Source organism: Lepisma saccharinum, chromosome 29, assembly GCF_977018435.1.
Source record: "Lepisma saccharinum chromosome 29, izLepSacc3.1, whole genome shotgun sequence".
Taxonomy (NCBI): domain Eukaryota; kingdom Metazoa; phylum Arthropoda; class Insecta; order Zygentoma; family Lepismatidae; genus Lepisma; species Lepisma saccharinum.
Window position 1 is genome coordinate 24,581,950 of NC_139257.1, and position 23,473 is coordinate 24,605,422.

At 37.4% G+C, this 23,473-nt stretch overlaps 2 long non-coding RNA genes across 2 annotated transcripts in view; one reads left to right on the forward strand and one right to left on the reverse strand.

Annotated features, from left to right (window-relative positions):
• Positions 1 to 422: 422 nt before the first annotated feature.
• LOC145981350 (uncharacterized) lies at positions 423 to 4,275 on the reverse strand. Its single transcript, XR_014440957.1, has 4 exons — positions 4,175 to 4,275; positions 1,613 to 1,634; positions 900 to 912; positions 423 to 507 (listed from the first exon to the last, which is right to left on the reverse strand). It is a non-coding gene; the product is annotated as an uncharacterized LOC145981350 (long non-coding RNA).
• A 15,769-nt stretch (positions 4,276 to 20,044) lies between these two features.
• Positions 20,045 to 23,473, forward strand: part of LOC145981441 (uncharacterized) — a 58,124-nt gene continuing 54,695 nt past the window's right edge. Inside the window, exon 1 of the long non-coding RNA XR_014440962.1 lies at positions 20,045 to 20,187. This is a non-coding gene — a long non-coding RNA (uncharacterized LOC145981441). The remainder of the gene's footprint in view (positions 20,188 to 23,473) is intronic.

Genomic DNA, 23,473 nt, shown 5'->3' on the forward strand with positions numbered 1-23,473 from the left:
AGATGATTCCAAGATGGAAGCTATCCTGATTGCTTGGCCCAGATAGTTATCCTCCTCACCCATTGGCGTGTGTCAGCACCTTTTATATATAGGATATTTAGGGGTGGTTTCACCCTTTTGGTATATACCTAGTATATAAAGGGTGTCCCAGTTGAAAGTAGCCTGGCTCCAATCAACAGTTACATATCAAGTATCATGAAATGATATGACCTTGAGTACCTGCCACGGATCACGTTACAATGAACTATTCCAATTTCCTGGTGCAATGTAGCCGTCATTTACCTCATAGACAAATGTATTTGAGCCAGGCTACGTTTAACTTGGACGCCCAGTATTATATACGTGTATGTTTCAAATTAAGGAAATATGAAATTTTTGCACCTAAATGCTTTTATTGCAGTGATAAGGAATACTTTTTAACCGTGAGGTGAATAATAGAGAATTAGTACTAACGCTGCATTGAAGTCGTCCATTTTTTCTTCAAATGATATTCCTTTACGGATTCACCTAAAATACAAGTAGAGAAATGTTGTTATAAAAAATGCAAATTGTATAATTTTAGATAGTCATTAGAAATACCGAATTAACCTTACAATTAGTGTACAATTAATTTGTCATCAATCTCAAATTATGTTATTGCACGAATTCTATAAATTACTTCTTCCAATCTCAAAGCAGAGGTTTTCCGCTCAAGTTTTATATAAATTATTAATATCATAGTTGGTAAATTTTGAAAATATGTTTCAAATAATTTTAGTTTTAAGAAACCTTACGTGATTTCTTAAAATAAGCTTGTTAGAAATTATGCATTAAAAGAACGCATCTTTAATGTATTTCAACTTGTGATACACAATTTTTTACATCAAATGGTCTATGCAGTCTAACATAAGAACACTTACCTTGAGTAAAGACCTGAAAAGATATTAAGTTTTCTTAGTGTATGTAAACTACCAACATTTGGTCTAATAATTTGAATTTTCTGCCACTTTTAGCCTATCCTGAAGATCGCAATGCTTAGAAATAACATGAAATGTGTCGAGAGCCACTCGCATAGTAACATTCATTCTCAGGAACGAATCGAACCCGGAATTTCCGGTAGGAAGGTCGCTAGTTAACAACAATGGGAAATTCTATCCACATTTTGAAAGAAAATCTGAAATAAGAATCTACCTATTGGCTTACGAACATGTGCTCTCTAGAACCACAGAAAGGAATAGAAAAGTGCAAAGGTTCGGTGGAAATATCACATCATTGATTCCAACTAATTCTTACGCAATTGCGAGATAAAGTTTATAACATATAGTTCTTCTATAAGTTTTGAAGAGACTTTCGTGGTAGAATCGCTCATTTTTGCTCGTGAATTTGAAACTCATTTTTGGATTAGAGTAGAAGTGTTTGATAACAACGTAAGATACGAAATTAAACACTAAAGTTTGTTGAACGTAAAATGTCTGTTGAGCTAGGGCTGGACCTGCAGTGCAATGTCCATTCACCAGGCAGGGCACAATTAAGCATATCAAATATATTTATATTTTGAACTTCGTATTAAAAATAATAACTTATCCTATGATGAACGAAATTGTAAAATTAATTATTTTTAAATAATAATTACCCTCCAGTTCCTCTGAGATCCTCTGTAACATTGAATACTGAAATTAGTTATGTCCACGTAGCATATTTTATAAAACAACTAAGTATTTAACACACAATGAACAGCTTAGGAAATAAAGTAGAATTAATGAATTATCAGATCGACATAACTCGGATAGATATCAGTGTATCATGTCTGGTTATGTACGTGCATTGCATGTTTTCATAATGTAAGTAAATTTTGGTGCGTTACAGCAAGTAACACGGAATTGTTGCGTTGAAATGAAACCTTCATCATACAACAAAGCCATGTTCATGATCTATTGTTACACAGGGTGTTTCACAGTTGGAGTTCATGAATTATTGTGTTTCAGATATAACAATAATTTTGATATAATTGATTCATTGGTTGATTTAGTTTGTTTTACTTCACTTTTTTGCCACTGATAGCTAATTACGAAGATTGGAATGAATGACGATATGATGAATGCACACTCACACATACCCATGCCCAGGCCGGGAATCGAACCCGGGACTGCTGACAAAAGATAATCGATCAGACAATATGATTATATATGGCGGGGAAATTACTTTCGGTTTAGGAAATTTTCCAATGTAAATAAGTGAAATACAGATCGTTACAGAGCTTATTTTCGTATAAAAGATGGGATAAAAAATGGAGGACTTGAAATTTTTGAGTGATATAGAGAAACAAGGAACCTAGATTAGATTGGCATTTTCCCGGATCGTTTGGATGAAGATTTACAGAAAAATAGTAGTCTTTTCCAAGACAATATTGATCTTCTTCCTACAGTTTCGTGTTAAGACTTCTGCAGGTTTAAATAAAGCTTACATAAATTATAAACATTGAAATACTTCTATTTTACAACAGTGAAATGTATAATTGTGTAGTCAAACACAGCCCCTTTAATTTTATCACATGGCTTAGAGAGAGCGTCGTCAGAAATTTTTGTAGGGGTAAAGGCCAGTAATAGAAGTAGAAAAATAGAAATAATAATAACTACAACTGTTATAAATGTTATACAATAAATAATCACTAAAGTGATGAAAGTTGTATTCTAAATTTATTATTATTTACTTATTAATAATATTCGAATGCATATCCATTCCAACAATTACAGTACTGAAATGCACAGTTATTGTTATTTTATTATTAACTTTTTCAAATGTCTTTCAAGAAAAACACTTTAGAAGTTAGTAAAAATTTTATTACAAATTTTATATTGATTACATTAAATTATAAGATTAGAATTTTTGGAATTCTGGATGATAATAAACAGTTAGTTTCAATCTTAAATATAGTAAACACATGTGCGGTAGAAAATTATGACTTTCTAAACAAGTAAAATATTTTCATTTGAATTAATCCGATGATGTAGTGTCGACTATAGACTGATTTTTCCGTATCCGATGAGAAAAATATTTGTTCCCAACCTCGTGTTGTAGCCAAAAGCCACACAATGATTGCCGCCTTTTCTTAAGACACACCTTTGAACACCATGTTATTCATTTGAAAACCGGAAGTAAAGTTTCCCCCCGCGCCAAGGAAGCACAGAAATGTAAACATCCGGTGGTTAGCCCACATTTACTACTCATATCAAAATTTTGTGATTTATTATTTTCCAGTTTTTCTACATAGAGTATTATCGATAAAATGTCAAGGTAGCAAAGAGTTCTACATCGTCCATTTAGTAAGAATTACATCTGAAAAGTAAAAGTTGTACTATGGCTGCTATGCACAGGTCTACAGAGAGTTGAAGCCATACGCTTGTGCACGGGGGACAGGGGGGCAATGCCCTCCAAATCATGGAATTCCGCATGAAGGTACAAACAAGGTATTTTTCCATGAGACATATTACCACGATAATAGTGTTGCTCCTTCAAATAAAACCATCACTTGAATTTGAAATTATCACATTAATGTAAATTAATACGATTCAAATCAAATTATACGTGTGAAATATATACTTTTAGTTCACATTAGATTTGTAAGGGAGAAATGTGGCCAATCATAGACGGAAGGCAATTCTATGGGGCAAATATTATGGTAAAAGAAAAGAAGACTAGTAGAATCTAAGAGTAGCAAATCAATAAGATACTCAAGACGAAATTAGTTTTCAGGTCTTCTTGCACTATTTCTTCCTGACGCCCAATAGCACCTGCAGGGTTCACAAAGGGGCAATTGTCCCCCTCGATATCAAATGTTATGTTAAAATAATACATTTCGTAATATTTTCTTGCTCGCAATATCTACTCATCTTAGTCTTGTCAATTTCAGATCCGTAGCTAGGATACGGCCTGAGTATGCCCTGGATGCCAAATGATTTAAATTTAAAAGAAAATTGTAAAATAGAATGCCAAGGCTTTTGCCCCCTTCCTAATCAGAGGGTCTGAGTACGTGCGGTTTTCATGCCTTTTAATGAAGATCTGCTTATATATCTTTATCTGTGGTATTATCAACTCAAAGATTTGAGACAATTTGTGATGAATTTTAAAGACAATAATAGTGTAACGTAACATATAAGAATAACCTTTCAGAATGTCAAAACGATGTTATACTTACATCCTTCTTTGGTTTAGTTTTAGCTGCACATATTGCAGTGATAAAAAGCATCATCAGAACAAGAGCAGAGACCAATTGCAGTTTCGCCATGATGTCTATCGAATGTATGACGCGTTTCCAAACGTGAAGTCTGTATTTATAGGCATACTACTCCTACACGAATGACCTTGCTGTAAGTAATTTAAACACACTTGAAATTCCCTGTGTTGAAAGACATATGGAACGGAAGCGTTCACAGTAGATGACTACCGGGATCAAATGCACATTTAGCTTATATAAACGGCTATTACATAACTCAAGAATTATATAATTTCGATGCCCACACATCCTAAATATTTCCCAAATGATTTTCACAAATTAATATTATATTTGCAGACCAGCAAAATATAAAATACGTTCATATAACCAGTGTCGCAATAGCCCGTAGGGGCCAGGAGTAAAGCCCTAACTCCAACCTGCCTAGGTGGAAGATCATCCAACCAGTTACGGCGTGACGTGTGGTCAGCACGACGAACACTCTTTCGTTGTAGGATTTCAAGACTGGGTCACGCTACTCATTCTTAGCTCCCCAATCTCCTCACGGTGATGGGGGCTGCTGGTCCCATATACAGGTTGAAATCTTAGTAGAAAAGATGTTACGCTTCCCCTAGAAGACTTGAACCTACGCTCGTCCTGTAGCCCGATCCCAAATCCTGACGCCTTTGACCGCAAGGTGGAGTACTCGTATAAATAATAAATATAACAACTGTAAATAATCCACTACTTTTGTTTAGTGATTATTTTAAACCAATTTGTGCTTCTTACAAAAATGACCACCTTTCCTAGTACGTATATGGTACTAGTAGTAGTGGGGTTTGACCTATAACCAGGACCACTTACAAGTGTAGAAAAGGAGAGGCTATTTGATTGAACAATCCGATTTGCCTACACTTAAAACAATGGCAAGAGGGGCTTATACCCCAATTCTTCAGGTGTGATATGCTCTGAATTTTTAAGAATTTTGAATTCTAGTGTAGAAAAGGTGAAGCCTCTCAGACAGATTTGCCTACACTTAAAACAATGGCAAGAGGGGCTTATACCCCAATTCTTCAGGTGTGATATGCCCTGATTTTTTAAGAATTTTGAATTCTAGTGTAGAAAAGGTGAAGCCTCTCAGACAGATTTGCCTACACTTAAAATTATGTCAAGTACCCATATCATCTTATTGTTTATAGTGTGTTTTTCTGTCAAAATCCCAGGAGACCCAGTAGAGTGTGGTGCATAGCCCCATGGTTTTTATTGCCTTGCAATCAGGAGGCCTCTGGGTTTGAGTCCTCATAAAATGTGAAGCCTCCCCTGATGGCAAAATGTTAACATTGTTGCCTTGTAAACAAAAGGCTCGGGTTTGAGTCCTGACAAAATGTGTAAGATTGAAATACATGTTGCAAAATAATATCTCCATACGTGAGATTTTGAGAATAATTATTGTTAGTTGATATACAACTGATAGCTCCCAGATCTGAAAACCTGGAAAAAAGTGTTTTACAACAGCATAAAAAGAGCAAAATTATTTTATATTGGGGATCACCAGGGCCAAGTTATTGTTTTGGCATAGTTCTGTTTTTTTTTGGACCAAGAAATTTTATATAAATAAACTACAAAAATGCCAAAACAAAAATATTGCAATCAGTGTAATAAAAATATATCTAGTTCTCATTGGGCCAGGCACCGGCATATTTGCGACCGTAAGAAATGCAGAAAGGCCATGAAAATGTGTCCAAGATGCCACAAAATATTAAGCAAGGCATATTACAAATGGCATAAGTGTAATTCTTATGTACAGTCATCAACATTGCCCTCACAACCATCCACATCTGGTCTGAAAAGGAAGCATGAAACACCTGTTAATGCTAGAGCAGCAAAGCAGCCACGCTATGCACCACCCACCCATAGCAGTTTTAAGGGCCAATTAAGGGATCACCAGTATGAATCAGAGCCAAAATGTGGCATTAAGAATTTTTTGAACAGTGTAAATCCTAATGTGCAGGCAATTCTAAATGCACAAAATGGGTCTTATAAGCTGTCCCTCAAATTGTTTGCACAATATAAGAAGCCAAATGGCACAAAATTTACACAGCCCCACATAACAGAAACTGTACCTGTATATTCAAATGCAAATTTAGACAAAATAATAGGCAATTTGATAGTTCAATTGAATATTAAACACTCTGAATTTGCAGCAAAAGAGTCTGGATGGAGCCTATGTGGATCTCCACACAAGTTATATGTTAATATTTCTGAATTCAACCCATTACAAGGTTCCACTTATGTGCCATTACCTGCCAATATCAAAAACAAAACAGCCGTGGTTAATATAAAAAATAATGACCAGAAATGCTTTTTGTGGTGTATTTTAGCTGCTTTGTATCCAGTTTCAAGGCATCCTGAGAGAATAACTTATTATAAACAACATGAAAATGATTTTGATGAGGCAATGGAGGGTTTAGAATATCCAATGTCTGTTCAGAATATTGATAAATTTGAAAAAAAGGCCAGGAATATTAATGGAAAACAATTATCTATTAATGTATTTATTTGTTCCACTGGCCGTGACAATTGCTTGATAGATCCTCTCAGAATCAGTACACTTGATGATGAATCTGCTGTTCCGATTGATCTGCTCTTAATTGAAAAGGATGGCACAAATCATTACACTCTGATACATAATCTTGAAGCTTTAGTGAGAACACAACTAGACAAATCCAATACAATATTCAAGTTGTGCAGAAGATGTTTGAGTGTATTTGATGGTAGAAAAATGGTGAATGGTGTTTGTGAAAAGAATGCAGAAATTGCTAAAAACAAGTTAATTGAGCATCTGAAATACTGTGGCAATTATAAACCTGTTCATATGCTTATGCCTAATCCAAGTGAAAAAGCAAAATTCAAAAAGTTTGAAGTCTTGTTGGAACACCCAGCATATATTGTCTGTGATTTTGAATCAAACCTCAAACCTCTTGCATTCTGCAATCCAGATCCTGAAGAATCTTCAATTACACCATACCAGCTACATGAACCTTCCAGCTTTTATTATGTGGTTGTACAGGATGGTGTTGTTAGTAAAGAAAATTTATACATGGGAGCAGATGCCATCAAAGAATTTGCACTTAGAATAGAAAATGAATGCCATGACATAGCATCTAATATTTTATTAAAATCAAAACCCATGTTGCCTTTAACAGAGAAACAGATTGAAGATTTCAACAATGCAGAAAAATGCCCGGTATGTGATTCTGAATTTTCAGATACAAATATCAAGGTGAAACACCATTCTCATACAGATGGTAAATTCTTAATGGCCCTGTGTAATAGCTGCAGTATTAAGATCCAGAGACCACAATTTGTCCCCATATTTTGCCATGGAGCATCCAATTATGATTTTCATCATTTGATCAGATACGAGGGGTTTGACAAGCAGAATTTAAATATTTTAGCTGAAAATGATGAGAAATATATTGCTATTAGCAAAATAATTAAAGTTAATGGTGTTCCTATTCACATAAGATTTCTTGATTCTTACAGAATTTTATCTGCTAGCCTGGCTACACTGGCCACTCAATTATCTGATGATCAATTCAAAATCACATGTGCTTTGTTTCCAAATCAGGACCTGAAATTAATTAGGCGGAAGGGTGTATATCCATATGATTATGTTACAGATTTTTCTAAATTTGATGAGTGTTCTCTGCCACCACAACAACAGTTTTACAGCAGAATCAGAGAATCTGGAATCACTGATGATGATTATCACCATGCCCAATTGATGTGGAACAATTTAAAATGCCAGACATTTGGTGATTATCACAAGGCTTATTTAAAACTTGATGTGACCCTCTTAGCTGATATACTTCAAGCATTCAGAAAATCTTCCATGCAAAATTATAAGCTGGATCCAATGTATTTTTACAGTGCTCCGGGCCTAGCATGGTCTGCAATGTTTTTAAACACTAAAATGCAATTGGATCTGATCCAGGATCAGGACATGTACTTGTTTATGGAGCAATGTATAAGAGGAGGCATGGTGCAATGTTCTCAGAGATATGCCAGAGCAAATAACAAATATATTCCTGATTATGATCCAGCACTGCCATCAAATTATATACTGTATGTGGATGCAAACAGCCTGTATGGTTATGCCATGATGCAAAAACTGCCATATGCAGGGCTTGAGTGGGTTGAAAATTTCAATATTGAGAATCTTCAGGATTTTGATGACAGTAACTATGGCCTCTTCTTAGAGGTTGATCTGACAATTCCTGATGATTTACACAACACATTTTCTGATCTGCCCCCAATTCCCGAGGTTAAGTGCTCACCTGGCTCTAAACAGAAGAAATTGATGATGACACTGGAGCCAAAACAGGGCTATGTCTTATATTACAAAAACCTCCAGTTCCTGATGAAACATGGTGTTCAAGTGAGCAAAGTTGGCAAAGTTTTGAGGTTCAGGCACTCAAAATGGTTGGAGCCATATATTAATACAAACACAGAGCTTCGAACATCTGCAAAGAGCCAATTTGATAAGGCCTTGTTTAAATTGATGGTCAATTCTGTGAATGGCAAAACTATTGAAAATGTCAGAAAACATACCGATGTTAAAATAATTACTGACCCCAGCCTGAGCAAAAAATTGGTTGCAAAGCCTAATTTCAATTATAGAAGAATTTATGATAAAAATATGGCTCTTTTCAACATGAAAAAAACAAAGATTAAGTTTGATAAACCTATTTATGTAGGGGCTGTGATATTGGAATTGGCCAAATTACTCATGTTAAAATTGTATTATGATGTGTTGAAACCTTTTTATGGTGATTGTGTAAAATTGATGTACATGGACACTGATAGTTTTGTTCTTGATATTCAAACAGAAGATGTTTATCAAGATATTGCACAGCCTGAATTGTTTCAATATTTTGATACCAGTGAACATACAGAGATTCAACACCACAACAAAAAGGTGCCTGGCAAGTTAAAAGATGAGACACTTGGTGATGTTATTGTGGCATTTGCTGGGTTAAGGGCCAAGATGTACAGTTTTGAAACATGTAGTGGTGTTGTTGCCAAAAAAGCCAAGGGCATTGGCAGAGTGATTGTGGAAACAGAGCTCCAATTTGAAGATTACAAAAATTGCCTCAAATCATGTAGCACAATCAGAACATCAGAAAATAGAATTCAGAGTGTGAATCACTTATTGACTACAAATATTGTAAGAAAAGTGGCTCTGGACCCACATGATGATAAGAGATGCATTTTATCATGTGGCATACATACTTTACCTTGGGGGCATTGTGATTTGAAAAATGGAAATCAATGCCCAATTACAGAGCATGATTTGAAATAAATAAACATGCCTATGAACTTATTTGGGTTCAAAAAACAGGCTATTATGGAGCTGCCAACACCACAACCCTCTTCTGATATGATATCTAAACTGAGTGGCTTGTTAATTATTCATCTGAACAGCATACTTACAGATGTTGATGATGAAACAGGCAAAACATTGTACATATTTAACAATAATTTAAATCATTACCAATTACCTGTAGGTGGGCAATTGCAATTTATTACAACCCCTGAGGGTGATGTCAAGATTTCAGTAGGGAGAAATATTTATAGAATTAAGCACTCAAACATGATTTCTGGCACTGTATATACTGTTTCTGCTGGTGACTGCTTATATATTGAGGTCCCTGGGTCATATGACAAGCTTATACCCTTTTTTATAGAATTAAGAATCAGATATTAAATAATAAATAACCACTAAAACAAAAATGCCTAATGATATATTTGGCCATACAAGGCATGAAGATCACAGTGATGAGATTCTGATGCTTGATGTCAGAGTCAAGAAATTAAGAAGTGATTTACAAGCTTTACAAACCACACTCAATGCCAGTCTTCAATTAGAAATTACAAATTTACAATCACAATGCATGGACCCTCTTCTTAAAATTGATTCTGAACTCAAAGTGCTGCTTCAGAAATATACTGATCTGGCAACATTAGATAATTTTCAAAGTTTAGAAGAAGCTGTAGCAGCTCTTCAAGCCAAATTTAAGACCCAGGCCACCAATTCTGAGCAATTGAAACAACAATTGGAAGAGCAAATAAATAATGTCCAGGCACAGCTCCAAACAATTGTCAAAAGCATAAAATCACAAGAAGATTTTGATCTAGTGATTTCCACTCTAAAAGAACAGATTCAATCACTCCAAATACCTAATCTGGATCCTCTGCACAATGCCATAGCCGAGGTTAAAGAAAAAATTGAGACACTTGAAAATTTTATGAACTATTTGCCATCTTCTGATGCTTTGAGTGCAATACCTCGGAGTGTAGCAAATATTAAGCTGCAACTTGAAACATATGAAGATTTTGGAAAAATTCAAAGTACCATAACCCATCTTGAAGGTACAATAGCAGCAGTGCAAAGTGATTTGGCAAATGTACAAGAAACTCTAGAATCTCGCCTGCCCGGTATTGTAGACACTCTTGTTAGTGTCCAGCACCAAATCACAAAGCTTGAAAACCTCAACACTGAATCTGAACTATCTCATTTTCATCATTTGATTGATGATATTCAAACAAAACTTGAAATTTTACAACAATCCCCACCCACTCAGGCAGATATAGCCCTGCTCCAAAATGCTATGCAAAATGTGGCTGATGCTTCTGAATTAAACAATGTAAAATTGGCACTTGAATCTTTGCAAAATACAGTATCAAATCTTCCTACATCACAGGAACTTAAAAATATTAAGAGGGCAGTGAATAGGATATTGAAATCAGAAGATATCAAGAATATCCAAGCAGAGATCAAACATCTCACTCAGACAGTGGCCACTTTACCAACCAATCAACATATTAATGAACTGCATGCCCTGTTTGAGGATATCAGAAGACAGGTCCATGATCTTACTGCTCAAAATTCAAAATTGGCAGTTGTTGAAAATTTGCAACAAATTGTAGCTAATATCAAGCAACAGCTAGGAACCATGGAATCCAATCAAGCAAATGCCCTGTCTGTTTTTGCCACCCAGCTTCAAGAGATTGTGCAACAATACAAGAAACTTGTTGTGGACATAATAATCAAGCCAGGCCATGATGATGTTGTTAGGACCATCAATGAGCACCTTGAATCTGTAACAAGCAGATTGCTCTCAGTAGAAAAGGAAATAACAGGCATAATCGAGAATCCAAAACATACAGTAATTCTTGAATTGTACAGCATCCCCAACAAAGAATATGATTCTCCATTTACACCAGGTGGCAAAATATATATGCTGTCCCCTGCACAATTTTATTACCAATTTTTTGTTGGGGGCACATTGAGACCAATCAAAATCAAATATTGGCTACAACCACAAGCACACCACTACCCCACTTTATCAATAACAAATGCTGACAACAAAGTAAAAATCACCAGTGTAGAGTTAGAGGATTTTACAGATACCAATACATTAGAAACAGCCTATGCTGAAGATGATGGCTCTCTGGAATTTAAAATACAAATAGGGGACAAATTATATTTAGAAAATCCTGTAGTATCAGCTGCTGAACACCCCATAGTTGCAATATTCTTGTTTTCATATTATGTCTAGAGAAATTATTGTTGATGAATTACACAGACAAGCCAGACATAATTTTAAGAGACTCCCAGTAGTTACAAAGGGCATAGATGATTTATGGCAGAGCGACTTGATTGAAATAGCAAGTGGACAGTTGAAAAACTTAGACAAAATCAACAAGGGCTACAAGTATCTACTCACTATCATAGATACATTTTCAAAATTTGCCTGGGCTGTGCCACTCAAATCCAAGACTGGAACATGTGTTACAGAAGCCATCAGAACAATCATCAATCAGAGTGGAAGATCACCGCGCTATTTGCAAACAGATAATGGCAAATAATTTTATAATTCAGTGTTTCAACAATTTATTAAAAGCCAGGCAATACAACATTATTCAAGTTACAGTGATCTCAAAGCCTCAATTGAAGAGAGATTCAACAAAACCCTAAAAAATCTTATGTATAAACAATTTACACTGCAAGGTAATTATAAATGGATTAATATTCTTCCAGAACTTCTACATAAATATAACAACTCGGTCCATTCCACAATCAACATGAAACCCTCTGAAGTAACTTCATCTGATGAGCAAAAATTGATCAGAACTGTTTATTATCCTAGATACCAGCCAACAACAAGAAAGGCCAAATACAGAGTGGGTGATCAAGTAAGAATCAGCAAATAAAAGCACTTATTCAAAAGAGGCTTTACAAGAAACTGGAGCACTGAATTATTTACAGTGGTTCAAATTAAACCTGTGACCCTTAACACATATATAATAAAAGATCAACGAGGAGAAATTCTCAAAGGCAGATTCTATGAAGAAGAACTCAGCAAAACTAAACAGCCTGACACATATCTCATAGAAAAAATCATCCGCAGAAAAGGCAACAAGTTACTTGTCAAATGGCTAGGACTTCCAGAACACAGCTGGATCGATGCAGACAAAGTGATAATATGAGCACCTGGGATGTTATAAAAAGGCTGCCAGAACCTGAACAACAGAATAAGAGAAATGGCAAATTGCTACCTGATAATATTAGATGTCTTATTGTTGGGCCATCTGCTTGTGGTAAAACTACACTAATGGTTGATAATTTTTTATTGGCACCCAACTGGTTAGACTGGAAAAACAGGCACTTGTATATCTTCTCTAAGAGCTTGGAACAATTAAAATATCAGCAGCTGATGAAGCTATATGATGGATTGGATATTGCCACTTTTGAACCAGATGTTAAGCCACTTCATGAATGTCTCGATAATTCTGTTGTTGTGTTTGATGACATTATATTGGATAATCAAAACAAGGTTAGAAATTTCTTTACACAGGGCCGACACAAAAACATTGATTGCTTCTACCTGGCACAGACTTTTTCAAAAATACCCAAGCAACTGATCCGAGACAACAGCAATTTTATATGTGTGTTTCATCAAGATCATACCAACCTCAAACACATACATGATGAATATGTAGGTGGGGACTTGAGCTACAATGATTTTTCTAAGTTTTGCAGTTGGTGCTGGAACCAGGACAGTTATGGGTTTGTCACAATTGATATGACAAGAACACCCAATAGTGGCAAATACAGAAATAAAATCAACAATTTTCTAGACATTGAAACATATATAAATAAACATGAAAAGGCCAATCATTGATGATCTTAAATTAAGAGATTATCTTGTAAAAAGATTTAAGGGATGGAAATCAGAGAACCGGGGAATTTATGAAAAACACAAACAAACAGAACAGCCCATAATTGATGCTATTAGTGATTTAGGTAAAAATATCAAAACTGTTACAGAGCAAAATCAAAATTTGATCACAGAGCTTGTACCTGTAGCTGCAAGAAACATATTAGATTATCCATTCACCCCACTTTCCAGTATTCATACACCTAGTCCTATTGCTCCTAGAAGAATTGAAGCTACTCAGGATCCTATTGAATTGGGTCTTCTTGCACAAAAATATTTAACCACACCTAAAGACAATAAAGATGAGGTGTTTGGCTTATATGCTGACACAGAGCTTGATGGTCATACATAGAATTGGCAATTTCAGAGTAACATTTATGGGAGATGATCTGATTGTTTATTCAGAATCTCGTCTCGGAGAAAAAGGTGTTTTTGTTAAGTACCCCGGAACACCTGGATTGTGGGAACTGATGACTAGGAAAAGGCCTGGCAGCTATACAGATCAAGATTATGAATATTACAAAGAAATATTAATAAAATCAGATGCTCTATACCAGAACAATGATCCCACACAAAAAAGAGTCAAGTCTAGAAGTGGAGCAAAATATAACAACTTAATCAAGCCCATATGGTCACAAATTAAGTCTGGCAGTGGAATCAAACAATACAACACCCTGCGTAAAGAATTTGTCTGGGTTGATGATGTCAGGAAACTTGTAGATAGGTTATTGGTGATAGCTGGGGAGGAAAATGCTGGCAACAACAATTTTTACAATGAAAAGTTTGGAATTATGGACATGATAAGCACAAAATTGTCTAATTTTATAGTGAATGACACTAAGGGGATTGGATATCTTATAAAAATTATTAATACTCTACCACCTAAATTTTGGAATATTTCTGAGGGTCGGGGGCTTGTTAATGACATTATAAACAAGCTACCATTTGAACTACATATTCCAGGTTATCAGTATTGTGGTCCAGGCACAAAATTGGATCATAGATTAAACAGGGGGGATCCTGGTGTAAATCCCCTAGATGCTGCTTGTAGAGACCATGACATAGCATACAACACACATTCTGATCTTGACAAGAGACATGTTGCAGACAAGAAATTAGAAGAGGCTGCATTTGGTAGATTTGTAAGCAAAGATGCTTCTTTAAGTGAAAAAATAGCAGCATTGGGAACCACCATAGCTATGAGCACCAAACAAAAACTGGGGTGGGGTTTGTGAATATGTATATAATAAACCTAGAATGAAGGCCAAGGGTGTTATGTATCAAATACCTTATGCAGGTCTCAAATCTCTTGGGCCTATTGATAGCCTTTTGACCAAAAAGCAGCGCAAGAAAAAAAATTCTTGTATTGCAAAGGGCCATGGTATGAAATTGTTGCTTAGAACCCCCCAATTAAAAAAATTACAGCAATCAAGAAAAAAATCACATGTGGGGGGTTTCATATTTACCATCCCTGCCATCTTAGCAGCACTCGGGGCTGTTGGGAGCTTGGCTGGGGGATCAGCTGCCATAGCAAAAACAGTAATAGATGCCAAGAAAAATAGGGCAGAATTAGATGAATTGAAGCGCCATAACCTGGCCATTGAGAAACAAGGCAAAGGTGTTAAGAGAGCCATGAATAAGTTTAAAAAAAACAAGAGCCGCTTACAAACCAAGATATTGAAGCTTTAATCAAGCCACTGGGCATCAAAAATTTTAGAGGTGTGTACATGTCTGATTCTTTGCCAGAGCAACCACTCAACAAAGAGTGTGGCATTGTTAATTTGGATAAGTACAAAAATCAGGGCACTCACTGGATTTGTTATCTTAAATATTTAAAAAATGAGGCATTTGTGTTTGATTCATTTGGAGGTGTTCCACCTGAAAATTTAATAAAATATCTAAATTCAGCTAATCTTTATTACAATAATGCCCGTGTTCAAAATTTCAAAGATGTTAATTGCGGACATTTGTGTTTATCTGTTCTTAGATATATGTCTCAAATAAATAAACCATCAATTGAAAATTTTCAAAAGGCCTTGTGGTATTTAAAACATCATGGGGGTATTCCATCTCACCAGCCAAAATTCAATATTGAAACTCAAATTGCATGATGACATAGTGTATCCCAAAACAATAGCTCTCAAAGCATTTTATGGCATGTACTTGATCCCTAATATTACACACCACAACAACAAAATTGCAGTAGGGGATCAAAAAAATTGTCATCACTCCAGGGCAATATAATCTGTCCACTCTAAATGCTCAATTACCCAGAGGTGTAGTGTTAAGTCAAAATTCTGTCACTCACAGAGTAGAGATTGTATCTGCTACAGAAACAGTGGATCTGGGTACTATAGGAGAACTGCTAGGCTTTGAGAACAACACAAAACTCGAACCGGCCATCAAACACACTGCTATTAATATACCTAAATTCTTAGCCATAGAGACTCTGAATATTCACTGTAATGTGGCTGAGGGTATGATCACCAAATCAAATGGCATAGGCACTCACAAACAAACTGGCATCATTGCAACATTCAAACCTAATTCTGAATTTATGGAGCCCATCATCTACAATCCATCCCCAACATTATATTTTCCTGTGTGCCATAACAGAATAGATAATATTGAATTGATGGTCACTAATGAAAAAGAAGAATGAGTTGATTTTGCTGGAGCCACAACAACTGCTATCATAGAGATTAATATTTAAATAAAAATACATACAAGAAAAAAATGGAAAATATTGAGAGTTATGAGCTACAATCATTCCCCCCAAACAGGAGGACATTTGCAAATTTAAATCAACCCAACACAGAAATTGAGGTTGATCTTGATGTAGGGGATGGCTTTATTCACCCCTACAGAGCAGATCTATACATCAATTTTGATGTTGTAAAGCTCGATGGAACAGATTATCCGGCAAATTCAAATATAAGATTGGTGGACAATTTTGTGCCGCATCTGTTCTCTGAAATTGAGATCAGAAAGCATGGTGTTGTTATAAACAGAGTGGATTATCCCGGCATTACCTCCACAGCTTTGACCACACTAAAATTATCCAAAACCGAGGCTTCTTACTACAAAATAGGTGGATTTGAGGCTGGTGATAAAATTATATCTAAGAGCCACACAGTGCTGTTCCCTATGCGCCTGTTGCCAGGATTCTTCTCAGATTACAAAGATATTATGTGGAAGGGTGGTTTAAGAATCACATTTAGAAGAGCTGCCAATGATAATAATGCCTTGATGAGGTACAGCACATTAAACTCTACAGGGGAAGCTCTGCCCAATACCCTACCTGATGCAGGCAAGTGCATTATTCAGACTATGGAGTTAAGAATCCCGGTTGTTGAATATGAGGCCAGTTATGCTCTTAAATACAAAGCTGATATAATAAAAAATCCACAAATTCCTCTACAATTTTATACATATCAATGTGTACAGAAGCCCGCATCTGGTACTTATTATGAGTTTGATGCTACAAATTCATTCTCCAGTATACAATATGACATGCCTGATTTTGTGGTGGTACTGTTTCAGAATGGAAGACACAATAATCAGGAAAAAAATTCAAGTAAATTTGATAACTGCAACATCAAGAACATATATCTTAAAAATGGCAGAAATGAGGTATTTCCTAGAGAAAATTATAATTTAGACATGTCCAAGGATGATTTCCTCAAATTATATGAGGCATTTTCATCATTCAAAAGGGTCACTATTGGCAATACTGACATGTATTACACACCAGATGAATTCAAAACACAGAGACCCATGTTTGTAATCAACACCTCAAAAAGAAAACAAGTTGTGGTTAATGACAGGACAAATATTAAAATTATCTGTGAATTCCATGAGGCATTACCTGATGACACCATATGTAGTGTTATTCTCATAGGTGAAAAATCATATGTTTATGATGTAAGAAATGATAGAGTCACAGAACAATTCTAGAAGAATTACATTGTTTTAATATTAGATATATGAGTTGAGGCTGGTGTCCAATTGAACTTAAACCAGAAGTAAATATGTGTGTGTGTGTGTATATTTTTATGCTGTTGTACAACACACTTTCAAACCTCAGCTGTATATCAGCTAGCAGTGAATATTCTCAAAATCTCACGTGTAGAGATATTATTTTGCCACATGTATTTCAATCTTACACATTTTATCAGGCCTCAAACCCGAGCCCCTTGTTTACAAGGCACCAATATTAACACTTTGCCATCAGGGGAGGCATTATATTTTATCAGGATTCAAACCCGAGCCTCCTGTTTACAAGGCAATAAGCCATGGGACTATGTCCACATTTTATTGAGAGCCCAGAACTCATAGCTCTATATCAGCTAAATACAATTTCATAGTTGGACTATAAAAATTGTGCATTGAATGTTCTGTAATTCCAGCTCTGGGTTTATATTAACACAACAAGACAAGATTAGAATTGTGTTCCGGCAAACAACATGCAAGGGGTCAATATTCTTATTACTGAGAATTCCTCTTGGAGTCAATAACATGAGAGCATGTATGGGGGGAATTTTCCCTGAAAAGCACAATATAGATTATATCTCTTTGATGCACGCATAACTCTCCCAGGCCCCTGCATAATTAATTGCCTGCCGGGACATGTGACTGATCAAAAGATTAGAAAAAACATGAAACAGCCTGCCCTTGGATCAATATATTGATCGGGGAGTTTTGCTTGAGAATATAAATATTTTTCGCTCAATTTCAAATGTAGCCAAAACAATAACAGGGGGCAGCTTATTTTTGACAAGCTTATAGACAGCAAATTGAAAGATTCAGCTTTTGTACACATGGCAGAATCAATCTGAGGGGGGCTCACCATTTTTACACTAGAATTCAAAATCCCAGGAATTTTGACAGAAAAACACACTATAAACAATAAGATGATATGGGTACTTGTCATAATTTTAAGTGTAGGCAAATCTGTCTGAGAGGCTTCACCTTTTCTACACTAGAATTCAAAATTCTTAAAAAATCAGGGCATATCACACCTGAAGAATTGGGGTATAAGCCCCTCTTGCCATTGTTTTAAGTGTAGGCAAATCTGTCTGAGAGGCTTCACCTTTTCTACACTAGAATTCAAAATTCTTAAAAATTCAGAGCATATCACACCTGAAGAATTGGGGTATAAGCCCCTCTTGCCATTGTTTTAAGTGTAGGCAAATCGGATTGTTCAATCAAATAGCCTCTCCTTTTCTACACTTGTAAGTGGTCCTGGTTATAGGTCAAACCCCACTACTCTAACCGTTTACTGTGCATTCCTTGCAATAACAAGTAGGGACATTGATACACATTAGGAGAAGGTATGACTATGTTGCGCATGTAACTCCATAGTGGCAAACATTTTTAATGTTATTGCACTTTATATTAAATGTGGAAACCTTTAAGAGCAGTCTTGGAAATTTCCTAGGCGGCGGGAAGGGGAGGTTTCACTCTACAACACTTGCTTCATAAATTTTTCGAATCGGGACAGCTTGATTACAAGGCGACGACATTTTCACTTCTCCACATGGGAGGTCACCTAGTGTGAATACACCATTTCCAACAATTTCCCGTGTGTTTCAATAGAAACGTTGGGATTTGTACTCTATCCCAGGAATATGTGGAGCAAGACCGCACATAACGACTGAGAAGGGTGGGGGAAAGGTAGAGCGAAACAGTACACGCGGCTGCGAAGGCTAGTACATACATTCGTTTCCCCCTCTACGTAATCCCGTTCCCTCTTACATATTCACTGGTGGAGCCGTCTTGCGTCAAGCTCCACAGATACCCGGGACAGAGTATTATTTTTTGTTCGTGAATAGCTATAACCGGTGCTTTTTCCGAAGATACATACGTAGAGGTCATCTAGAATGAAGAATAGGAACCCCATTTCTGCTTTAGGCTTATTCGTTTGGGGATACACTTCCGTCATTCCATTCAATTTGAGGATTAAGTCCACTTTATGCGCAGCTAGACTAATCGAGACTGTACCTACAGTTTATAAAGTATCAACTTTCTGGATTCCAGAATACGCCAGGAATATTGTATTTGTAACATATTGTATTCACTAACATGGAAGCTCAAATAAATTTTGTGAATACCTAAAAGAGGGAACCGTAATTCAGATAAAACTGACGCCCTGATTTTTATTTGAAGGCACCAGGGCATAAAGCACATACCCCTGAATGCATGCGGGAGGAGGCGGGTATTTCAGGGGCTTCCCCCCTTTATATACCTACAGTTTACAGTGGGATACAAACCACCATGTGCCTCCACTCACGGGAGAATTTAATTTGAAGGTGACAACGTTACCACTGCGCCATCGGGGAGGCTTCATTCTATATATTTGGATATTACTATAATAGCATAGCAACACACCTACTCGCACCAGTCACTCTGAAGGTTGCTAAAGGACATAGGAATAATAAGTGATAGTCATCAGCGTAGGTGGTTCCATTCCATTTAAACAAAGGAAAAAGCTATTTGTTAAATGATTCGAAATGTCCACTTCTCAGAAAGCCATTACATTTTCCTGCTCTACTTTCCTATAAAAACCCACTTCGCATGACTTCAAGTTCTTCATCAACCGATTCGTTCATAGCTGCACACATTCTGAGCACGATCAGGTTCTGCGTGATGTTCGTTCTGCTGGCAGCTTCTTTCGTCTTCCTGTTAAGCCGAGACATGGTTGAGGTCCAGGTGAGTAGAAAATTGCATTGCACAACTCTCGGTACATTTTGGTTGATATAGAGCAGCGGCTCTCATTGTACCCTTTAGTCGTAACTAAACGTCTAATGTACCCCCTATCATAGGTTTTTTTTAATGGATTGGAGGAGTTTTTTGGCTGCCTGATTGGTGTGGCTTTATTGATATGTTGGAGGCGTGTATCTGCAATAGAACAAAATGGCTTTCAAGCTATATGTGGAAAGATTGTGAACATATAAACATTAGAATCCTATGTTTATGTTACGGTTAAAATCTTTATAATAGTCACAAAAATAAAAAAATGTGAAACACACAATTGTTAAGAAGTATATACAGGGTGTTGCAAAATACCTGTTACAACGCTTGGGAGGTGATTCTACAAGTAAAAACAAGGAAAAAATGTCATGTGAAAAAATGTCGAAATCGGCACCGTTTTCGAGTGACAGGCGTGCGAAAATCGCCTCACACCATGTGTAAAGTACAATAACTCAAGAAGGAAGAAATATATCAATGTCGGAATAAAATAATACAAACAAAATCGTACCTGGTGAATACAATGGTGCATCAATTGAGGCCCAGTGTAAATTGCGCAAGGGGACTCTCAAAGAAAGTGGGGAATCCCCTGATGGAAAATACAAGAAATTTACTACTATCTTCTACATAATGTTGAGATCGGAATGTAGCCAGTAAAAAATGGCGACGTATGTCCACATGTCCCACTACTGCTGGGACACCGTCCCACACCCGGGAAATAGGAAAATAACTGCAAATCTCCTGTTGTACACGGTTCACATTGCGGTTCGAAGAAAAGAAACCAATTTGTCGCATGTATCACTACTGCTGGGACACCATCCCAAATGGAAAAAAATACTGGAAAATCATAAAAAAAAGTTTTCAATCCCTTAATGTTGACACACTACTTTGCAGTACGAAAAACAAAAGTTAAACAATGGCCACATGTCGTTAGGCTGTACATATACTACAAGAGAGCTCCCCAAAGAAAGTGGGTAATCCTCGAAGGAATGAAGACGGAGAATGTCGAGAAAACGCACACAATGGCATGTAACATTTCCAGGCACAGCACATCTGGAAGGGATTCCACTGAGAAGCGCACAACCTCCGCACATGCAGATCGACGGTATGAAGTACAGCGATATCCAGCATCTTCACTCGTACCTTTCACTAAAGGACACTATGTGGTGCTGATAGGGGCTCACACAAACACCGGTATACTCAGAGACGTTGTTGAAAATGTCCGCCATTGACTTCAAGACAAAGATGGCATCGGCGAAGCACTGATTGTCTGGTACGTGCAAATACCTCTGGCATGTCACCAATTGTCCCAGCAGCGGCACTAACACGAGCAACGAGATCCTCAGCACTTTCCACAGGGGTTTCATACACGAGCCTTTTCATTTCTCCCCACACAAAGAAATCCAGTGGTGTGAGGTCGGGGGAACGAGGTGGCCACGGTAAAGGTCCACCCCTGCCAATCCAACGATCGCCGAAAATATCGTTGAGTAAGGCTCTGGCTCCCCGGTCGAAATGTGCGGGGGCGCCGTCGTGTTGAAACCAGATACGTTGTCTACCTGCCAGTGGCACGTTTTCCAAAAGTTCAGGTAATACGTCATGTAGAAACACCCGATAATTCCCACCACACAAAGTAGATGGCAAAATGTACGGGCCTATCAAGTGGTCACCTACTACGCCACACCACACATTCACTGCGAACCTATGTTGATGATGGCGCACAATGATTGCATGCGGATTGTCCATATCCCAGACGTGGCTGTTGTGGCTATTGAACATGCCGTCCCTGGTGAACATTGCCTCATCGGTCCACAAAACTATTGTTGGGAACTCTGGAATGGAAAGAGTTTGTTGCACGTACCATTGGCAGAAATCCATGCGTAGGGGAAAGTCCGTGGGCAGTATGTGGTGCACCTTATGCAATTTGTATGGGTGCAATCCCTCCTCTCGAAGAACGCGGAACACATTGCTATGGTGGGTTTGTTGAGTACGAGCAATGACACGTGTGCTGGTGTCAGGACGGTCTCGTATCGCGTCCAACACGTCCTCTTCAAATTGCACAGTGCGCACAGTGCGGGGTCTTCCACAATCCCACCTACGGGGTAGTAGAGATCCAGTTTCACGCAGTCGAGCATCAAGTCTTTGAAAGAGTGCATGTGCTGGTAATCGCCTATTGGGAAAACGTTCGTGATACAAACGACGTGCTTCACGGCTGTTTCGGTTTGCCTCTCCATAAACGAGATGCATATCAGCAAGCTCGTGGGTAGAGTACTCCACCATTGTCTTGTTCGAGAACTGCCCAGAAACAGGGGCACTTTCCCTCCGAGTGACGGATCACAACTACCGTGATTAGCACCCACGTAATGTCACACAGGTGTCCACGCAGTTGTTGCAAACCGAGAAAGAACACGGGAATACGTACTCTACGTACAGTATTCCTTAGCGCAATTCAACCATACACACACGCCAGACTAAACTCCACGCTGCGAGACGCAGAACAAGACAGGAAAAACAACGGTCGACTACAGTCTCTACGTAGTATCCACCAACACTAATACGTAACAGGTGACCTACACTCACAGCGCCTCTAGTGGAGCTTTCTGTACCAATTAGCTGAAATCAATCTGAGCGTAATTTGACGGCATAGCGTCATTTTCGAGTGAATTTCCTATTTCCCGAGTGTGGGACGGTGTCCCAGCAGTAGTGGGACATGTGGACATACGTCGTCATTTTTTACTGCCTACATTCCGATCTCAACATTATGTAGAAAATAGTAGTAAATTTCCTATATTTTCCATCGGGATTCCCCACTTTCTTTGAGAGTCACCTTGCGCAATTTACACTGGGCCTCAATTGCTGCACCATTGTATTCGTCAGGCACGATTTTGTTTGTATTCTTTTATTCCGACATTGATATCTTTCTTCCTTCTTGAGTTATTGTACTTTACGCATGGTGTGAGGCGATTTTCGCACGCCTGTCACTCGCAAACGGTGCCGATTTCGACATTTTTTCACATGACATTTTTTCCTCGTTTTTACTTGTCGAACCACCTCCCAAGCGTTGTAACAGGTATTTTGCAACACCCTGTATATATGGGCCTCCCGATTGCGCAGTGGTAACGTCGTCGCCTTGTAATCAAGGAGTCCTAGGTTCGATACCCGGATAGAGGTTCGGAGCCCACTCTCAGCTGTAGGTCCAGTCCCGATTAGTCTTACTGTGCATAAAGTGGACTTAAAACACCAACTAAAT